This window comes from Chinchilla lanigera, unplaced genomic scaffold (assembly GCF_000276665.1).
Source record: "Chinchilla lanigera isolate Chin_1 unplaced genomic scaffold, ChiLan1.0 scaffold00055, whole genome shotgun sequence".
NCBI lineage: Eukaryota > Metazoa > Chordata > Mammalia > Rodentia > Chinchillidae > Chinchilla > Chinchilla lanigera.
In genome coordinates, this window is record NW_004955456.1 from 15,637,674 (window position 1) to 15,646,911 (window position 9,238).

Sequence of the window (9,238 nt, forward strand, 5' to 3'; positions counted from 1 at the left end):
GCGGTGGTGGCGGCGACGGCTCCCGGCGCCATCTTGGGCTGATCGATGAATTGAACAAAGAGGATCAATTTCTGATCAAGCGAGTTATCAATGGGGGCCCAGGGAGCGACAGGGACTTGTGTCCGACTCGGCCCCGCTCTCCCCGGCACCCCCTCCTCCCCGCCGCCGCGGCCCCCCGGCGTCCGGGCAGCCTGGGGTCCCCGGGGGAGGCCGCGACCGCCCGCAGCCCCCACCCCCGGGCGCGAGGCCGAGCGCGGAGAAGCCTGACCTGCAGCTGCTGTAAATCAAAGCGCTTCCAATATTGAAACATCGATCCCACATTGGCCGCCATCTTGAGACATATTGAGACGGAGTGAGAGGCTGATAGAGAGGGGGCTGGAGTTCAGGAGCCGCCAGGAGGCAGCAGGCGGGCGGCGCCAAAACCCGGCCTGGAGCCGGCCGCCGCTGCCGCCACGGCGGACGCGGACTCTTCCTCAGGGCGCCGTCGCCTCAGCAGCCATGGCGAGCCCGAGTCGGAGTCGGAGTCTGAGTCCTCCGGCGCAGCTGCCGCTGGCCGGGCTGGCGCGCGCGCGCGGCCCAGCTCCCTCCGCGCGCTGGGACCGTTGGGCCCTCGACCCCCGCCCCTGTCCGCACCCCCAGCCCCAATCGCAGCGGCCGCGCGCCCAGCCCCGAGGGGGCGCTACGGGTCGCGCTAAGGGCTCCGGTCCCCTCGGAGGCCCCGGGCCCAGCTCACCTGGGGCGCGCTCTGGCCCTTGGGGGTCGCGGGCGGCTGTGGAGCGCAGCCCCTTCAGGGCCCCAGCTTGGGGGGTGTGAGGCGGACGCAGGGACAGCTCCCCTTTCGCTCGCTCTGGCCCCGCGACCACTCCTGAGCCCAGACCCCGTGCGGCCCAGGCCCACGGCAGCAATGCACGTGCGAGGCGCACTGGCCGCGGGCGACCTCCGTCCGATCCCGCTGCACCAGGGCGGGAACTCGGGGCGCGCCGCGGCCGGGAACCGCGTTTCATGGTCGAGGAGTCGAGCTGGGGGGAGAAGAACTCTCTCAGGTTGCGGCGAACGTTCATGTCCCACACCGCCGCAGCGACAGTCCCCACGTCGCACCAGAACGCACAGCAACGGCGATGGCGCGGGGGTCCCCGTGGCCCCCTTTTGCCCAAACCGCTCCGGTTTAGGCCACGATAGTAAAAGTCTTGTGGCTCACTTTTGTGTCCCCGCACCGTTTTTGCTGCACAAATCAAGAAACGTCTTGCGGTTCAGACATCTCAGTTTCTACTCTTTTGGGTGCAGAAAGTTGGAAAGCGTGGGTGCACTCACTTGAAACAGCTAGCGTGGCCCCGAGTTTACAGGAACGTTAAAATGTAAACCGAAAAATGAATTCTCTTTTGATTTCCTTCTTTGCAGAAACCTGACCAAATCACCCGTTTTGTGATTGTCATCTTTAATTGATTACACACACGTGCATGTTTGAGTTTTCCAGTAGGAATTCTATACTTTTACTCTCTCGCACTTCATTTAACGCGTAATTGGTTAAAACAAATCCCCAAATTCCTTAATCTTGGAAACTATATGTAAATAAGATCTGTATGCAATACAAAATAAAAAACTCAAGTGAAAAATAATTGCTTTTCGGCTGAGATTGAGGGTTTAGCGCTGATCACTGCACTGAATTTCAGCATTTCTAAATGAAAGGACTGGAAATGAAAGTTCCCTAAGATTTAGAAAACACATGTGCCCCCAGGTTTTGCACTGGGGCCAGGGGCCTTCAACGTCATCGAGGAGAAACTCTTGAGGTCCGGAAAGGGATCGCTCTGCGTCCCCATCCCAGCCTTTGACTCTGGGAGAAGCAGGAAGCAGATGGGTAGGAGCACACGGACGTCTGACCCGGGCGCGTCGCCAGCCACAGGCCAACATGCTGTGCCCCCGCACCCGGCTGGGCACTGCGAACCTCATGTGGCCGAAAGCTGCCTTAGCGTGGGGCTCCTGAGCCCGCGCGTACGGACGACCGATGGCAGCTCGGACAGCACCGCCCGGTAGAGGGCAGCGGCGCCCCGACACTAGGCTCCTCTGGTCCGGGCGCACGTGCCCACCCGCGCGCCGGGCCCGGGTGCCTGGCCACGCCCTGTCCTGGAGCCAGATTCCTGGCGCGAAGAGGCAATGCCACCTTGAGCCATTACTGTCCCCACGAAATGCCACTTCTAACCATCATTCCCCAGCCTACACTGGGGGCCAGTCTGCCCTCCCCTCCTATTTGTGCGGTGGCGGGAAGGTAGAACCTAGGAATTGCCCTAAAGATGGCTAGACAAATAAAATGTTCAGGAGCTTAAAAAAAGAAAAAAATTTCTCCCGTGGGGAAGGATCAGGGAAATGGTTTGGATTTGGTACAGATGTTCTCAATCTAATTATCGTGTCGATCCCCTGGGTTTGAACCAAAAAAGTGAAATATATATGACCTGTGTAATACTCCAGAAGTACATCTGGTTGGAATTCAGGGTTCTGAATGCACTGCAATATTTTAGAAATAAAGTTGATGAGTATTAAATACTCTTGTTACATTTCTGGTTATATTTAATATTATTTACATGTTAACCTGACTTATTTAAAGAAATACCACACTGGATGACCCAGAGGTCAAGCTCTCTTTAAATGAAGTTTAGATTTTTTTTCCCCACCGGAGTTTTGGGTTATCCAAGCCTTATTGCTCTCTCCAGAGGAAAAAAAAAGTTTAGGATAACTTCCCAGAAATATAAAATGTTACCACTTTAAAAGGAAAATTATTCAAGACAAACCACTGATCAAAAACTATTTTGGGGGCTGGGGATTTAGCTCAGCCGCACAGAGCCTGCCCGGCAAGCGCGAGGTCCTGAGTTCGATTCCGAGTACCGAGAGAAAAACAAAACTATTTTGGCTGAGTGAAATAATCTGTACATAACTTTTTAAAAAAACTCTTTAAACGTGCAGTTTTTTCTTGAGGAAGTCTAGACACAGAATAAGAGCAAATTATATCTATTTCTAAAAATTGTTTTCTTTTCTTTTTTCAGATTGCCTCTCAGGTTCGTCACTGTAAAAGTTGAGGAGGACTTTCTGGCATCTGAATATAGTGGATCTACAAAGCTGTGTACTGCATAAAATATTTAGAAAACTGGGAGGCTTTAGGACCTAGCTCTTCACTGATGCCCACAAAGATAATGTAATAATGCCTATGACCTCCTAGAACACAGCGTGAGAAAAGGGTGGATTAGCAAGATAACTGGCCCAGTACCAAAAAGCACCTTGACATGTAATTGATATTACTTAGAATGAAGCACAAGAAAAACAATCCAGAGGCATTTGGTCACTTTTTAATATTTAGGCTCTCCCTTTAGGGGAAGAAAGCTCACAGTTCCCAGTATATGACTAATTCACTACCTCCAGCTTTCAAAATCAAGCCCCCAGTAATCAGATGGGATGGTTGACCAAAATGATGTTTATTCCTGCTACTTTCAGTGAAATACAGCTTATCACCAAATAAGGCAACTATATAACTAATACAAAAGCTCAGAATTCCTAAATTTCATTTGTTGATTCATTTTATTTTGTCTTAAAAAAACTAATTTTTCACACTGAGTTTGTGAAAATGTTAAGTAATATAACTTACAGAAAATTGTAAAGCACCTTGCAGAGTTCCTTCTCCCTCATCCTTCTTGCACTGGTGAATTCTCCTCTCCCTGACAGCCACATATAGTTTATTAAACACATTAAGGTGAAAATTGGCAAAGTCTCCAAAATGCCATATGAGTTTATTTTTAGTAAATTGGTCCTCCTTTGATAGCCCCTCCAAATCAAATACATTGTGTTGTTTCCTGAAGATTCAAATTTAGTCACTGTTCTGATATATTTAACTTAATCCCTTAAGAGAATTAACCATCAAAAAATTCTTCCAGACAAAAAAAAATGTACTGTAGGGTATTATAAAAGAAAGTGCCTTATTCTTTATTCCTCACCAAAAAGTGCTTGTGTTCTGATATTTATTATGGATTTATAAAGTTAAATTTTACCTAGCCACTTTATCTAAAGAAGAGTTGAAGAACAATCTAGAGTTTTAAACCAAACTACAAAGAAAGAAAGAAAAAGAGAGAGAGAGAGAAAGAGAAAGAGAGGCAGGGAGGGAGGGAAGGAAGGAAGAAAGGAAGAGAAAGAAAGAGAGAAAGGGAACAAAAAGGAAAAGAAAAGAAAGAGAAAAGAGAAGAAGGAAGGGGAGAAAGAAAAAAATAACTCCCTTGTTTCCTAGCCTATATGATATGCTTCAAAAGAAAATTGAGAGATTCATCTTCAAACCTTAATCAACTTTCTGAATAGGCTTTGCCTCCAAATTAGAACTGGTTTTAAATAGTTTTCAACAAGAAATATTTCAGGTAAGCAGAAAAAATATATAATGCTAAAAGCTTACATTAGGATTTATTCACATATAGCCATAAAAACATAGCTATCTGTGGTAAATACACAATCATATTTTAATAAATTTTGTGGAGAATCTCAATGTTACAAATATAGAACTTCAAAATCATATAAAGCATTACTTCAAAATAACTGAATTTGTAAATGTTTAAAATTTAGGAATCTCTAAGGTCAGACAGAAATTTTGAGACACTTTAAACTTGAAAAGGCTCTTTCCTTAAATCAAAGATTATGAATAAGCAGAGGGAAATTACCCTTCCTTTTGTCTTTGGTGTCTGCCTTCCAGAATGGTTGGACATCAACTTCTGGGCTAAATAGAAGGAAGATTCCAGACTCTTTGTTTTTTTTTTTTTGGAGCTCAAGAAAATGAAACTACTTTTAATTGTTTTGTTTTTTAAATAATACTTTATGTTAATTATTTCTAAGTATACTATTCACTGTACTATGTAAATACCCTGCGAATAAAAGTACACATTTTGCTACATGTAATTACATGCATAGTACATAATTCATCTCTGTATGCCAAATGTATATGTAGTTATATAATTGTACCAAGAACCTGCCAAACTTGTAAGAAGCAACTATAATGATTTCTAAGTAGTAGACGCTTCTGTTCACCACCCTCCCAGCCTGTCTCTGGCAAAAGCATTTCTCAGTTTCCAAGACCCTCTATGGAATCTTCAAAGGCTTCACTTCTGGCGCATCCCTTCACCCCTGCCTTCCACTTGCACCACATAAGTTGATGACACTCACTCTAGGTATCTTTCTGCACCTCTAATGATTCCATTCTGTTCTCCCCTGCTGATCTTAAACAAGAAAGCTTGTAGCTTGGTCTTTTGGTTGTGGGCAGCTTACACTTTGAACATGCATCTGGCTTAATGGACTGAACTTCTCGAGGCTTTGGGACTTCCAAGTTCCTTCAAGGGAACCTGGAATTTCTCACAACTGTACAAGCTTCCAAACCTACCTTGCCACTCACTAATCTAGTCTCCTTTTACCCAACTTATATGGCAATATAAATGTTTCTAATATTTGGAGTTTATTAGAAAATCACATCTCAAATATTCCCTTTTACCTTCTCCTTATGATGACATGCCCATATATTTCCTGTATGCTGTTCAGTGGGGGTACTGGGAATTGAACTCAGGACTTTGCACTTGCCAGGCAGGTGCTGTACCACTGAGCTATAACCTTAGCCCTCCTGTATGCTCTGGAAATAAATGCCATCCTATATGACTCCATGATGTCATTTCTGAATCACTAGAAATTAATAGTATACATAGTAGACTGACAGGGCTTGATATGTAAAGCATTATATAAATATCATTATTATCTTCCTTAATGTAAGGTCTAAGTTCTGTGTAAGGCCTTATATTAATTCCTTTTCTTTCCTCCCAGGAGATTTGAGCCATGCCCATTCAATTTATATTGAATTTTCATTATTAATATTTCTTTTATAATATCAGTTTGCCATCCAATATTTTTAATGTACAACTATGTCCCTGGAGCCACAACCTATAGAGGCAGAGCTGAAGATTTTTTTTTAGTTATATTCACAACACAAAGCAAAGTATTGTTCCCTTTCTCCACAAGCTCCTTTATGACACATCTCCGCAGTTCTATGGTTGGAGTTGAATGAGGATTTGTTTTCATGAAATGTAATTAGATTTTCTTTTGTCATAAGCATGTCAGATTGTATATTATTTTTTTTCTGGGTAAGTGCGGTTTGTAAGTTTTTGAAGGCTTGTTCCAGTGGAAAATAGGGACGCTGATATTTCTAGCAGTGAATAGAAAACTTTTTCCATTCCCTCACGCTCCATTACATTCAATATTTGATCTAGTGTCAGTTTTTGAGAATCTGTATTATAATATCTTTAGAGGTTTAAGGAGCTAGCTTTAACCCAGGCCGAATCACAGATGTCAACATTTTGGTTTTTTGTGCAAAGAGGTGGATGACAGAAGAAGCCACAAAAATAGGCCTCTAATTTAGCAACTATTTTTTTCTTATTAAACTATGTACATACACCCACATGCTGAATAATCTAAAAAGCATACATGTTAAAAAATGTAAATCTCATCACAAATGTATTTCTGGTAACAAAACAAACATACTAAACAAACAAAGGAAAAAGAAAAACCCACAAAATGAAATGACCTAAATGGGCAATAATATTGGAATTATTAAATAAATGATAAAATGTTGTGTGGACATTAAACACCACATTCAGTACCCTATGTAATGACATGTGGAAATGCCTACTATACAGTAAAAAGGAATCAGGATACAGCCTGAGTCCAACTACAAGAAACAGGATGTTCTCTATACATGTAGAACGCTGAAGGAAAACAGGCTAAAATGCTAATGGTTGGCTGGGCATGGTGGAACACACTTGTAATCCCAGCACTGTGGAAGGCTGAGACAGGAAGATCATAAGTTTGAGCCCAGCCTAGGTAACTTAGTGAGCCCTGATTCAAAATAAGAAATAAAAAAGGACTGGGAGCCAGGCATGGTGGTGCATGCCTGTAATCCCAGCACTCAGGAGGCCGAGGCAGGAGGATCATTGCAAATTTGAGACCAGCCTGGGCTACAAAGTGAGCTCAAGGCCAGTCTGAACTGCACAGCAAGACCCTGTCTCAAAAAGACAAAAAAGAAAAAAGAAAAAAAAGGACTGGGGATATAGCTTAGTATGAAGGCCTTGGTCCAAAGCTCCCCAAAAGCTAATAGTGGAGGATATCTATGGATGATAAAACTTATAGATGGTTTTCATCATCTTTTCTACATTTTATATATTTTCCATCTGAACATATACTATAATGCAGGAAGACAGCAAATATTCTTTAAAATGAGGGTGCACTAGAGCCCAAGATATCATTTCTTTAATTTCATCTCAATAATTTAACTCATGCTGGGCGTGGTGGCACACGCTTGTAATCCTAGTACTTGGGAGGCTGAGGCATGAGGATTGTTGTGAGTTTAAGGCCAGCGTGGGCTACAAAGTGAGCTCAAGGTCAGCCTGAGCTGCATAGCGAGACCCTGTCTCAAAAAGACAAAAAAAAAAAAATCAATAATTTAACTCAAAACCGAAGGGATAACATGATCAAGTAGACAACTGAAAACAGAGAGGGAAAATCATATCCTAACTTTGCCACTGAGTCACTGACATTGCCTCAGGTTTCCTACCTGTAAAATGGGAATAATTAATACTTTCTTGTAAAATACTTTGGAGGTGTCCAACGAAAGACCCAATAAAGGTGTGAAGTGTAGTTCTATTAGTGCTAATTGAAGTGAATATAAAATACAAAGGCATTTGAGAGAAATTGAAGTCATTATGGTCAAGAGGAGAAAGGCACATCAAGTACAAAGCCAAATGCCATGCTGTGGCTGTGGGGAATCTTTGTGCTCTTTAACAAGTCTTTGGGGGTCAGACAAGAATGACACCAAGAATGCTGGGGAGTGTGGCATCTGATTGCCCAACACTGTTGAACAACGTGCCATGTCAGACATTATCTAAAAACACAGAAGCAGCAGTCAAGGTCTCTGCCCTTAGAAGTTTGCCGTTTAACTGGGTAGTAGGATAGGGCAATAACGTGAAAAATAGTAATTCTACCTTAAGCACAAGACAAACAATATCTAGAAAGGAGCTGATGAAATGCTAACGTTTGCCTGAACATTAACATTGATCTGAGCAGTGTGCTGGGATTGATTCTTGATTTGGATGAGCAAAAGATTTCATAAGTGATGGGCCCTTAGACAAGGCAGGGAGAGAAAGGTGGAAGATGTTTGGGGTCAGTGACGGCATGCACAGTGGAGCAAGAGGGGACACAGAGCAGGTTGCTGAGCTGGGCGGAGCCCAGGCTGGCATCGTAAATGCTGGGTAGTAGGAAGATCCTGGTGGCATCTCGGAAGGGGTATGCAGGAGGCCATGTGCCCATAGATCTCCCAGTGGTGCATAGCTCCCAGCAATGACCCATTGCCACCCAGGTCCCCATTTCTAACTCACTGTGTCATCAAGGACCCTTGCCTTGTCCCTCCAGTCAGCATCCAAACAGCAGAACTAAGGAGAGGTGCTTTGCACACACCACTGAGTCAAATCTGGGGAAGAGCTCTTTGACCTTAAATTAGCACAATCTCTTAACTTTCCCGAATCTCACTTTCCACAGCAGGAGCACACCCCTCCACCCCTCATGTACAGGGAGGATTTGACAAGAAATTTCCATATAAAGTGCTTCGCTCTCTTCCTGCACACAGTAAGCAACCAGTAAAAGTAAACTGTTACTATTTAATCTCATTTAACTGCATTACACACTCATTTCCTAATTTTGCTTCTCTGAACCCACAGTGATATTTTAGTACCATTTTATAGACAAGTAAACTGAGGCCAAGAGCACCAAAAAACTAGAAATAGGATTTTTTCAGCCAGGCTCCCAGGGACCTGCTGGATTTTCCAACCACCTTCTAATGACATGATCTCAGCCAGCCTCTGTCACGACCTTTCCCAAGCAACTGATGTATTTTTAAATTTATTCCTCCAATGACTATTTAGTGAGGGCCTGCGGTATGCCTGATTGTCATCCTGTGCTGGGTTCCTGGATCCCAGTTTTCTGTCCCTTCTCCATGGGAGGAAACTCCGAGGGGAGCGAGGACCCTCCAACACCTCCTCATCCTGTGGCACGCCATTGCTGGTTATGAAATGCTTTTATGTCCCCCACGTGCATTTTTCCTGCCACGCTGCATTAGAATCCTTCAGGCTTCTCTGTTTCTGGCCACATAACCACTTATTTCCAGGCTGAAACTGTGTCATGGGTA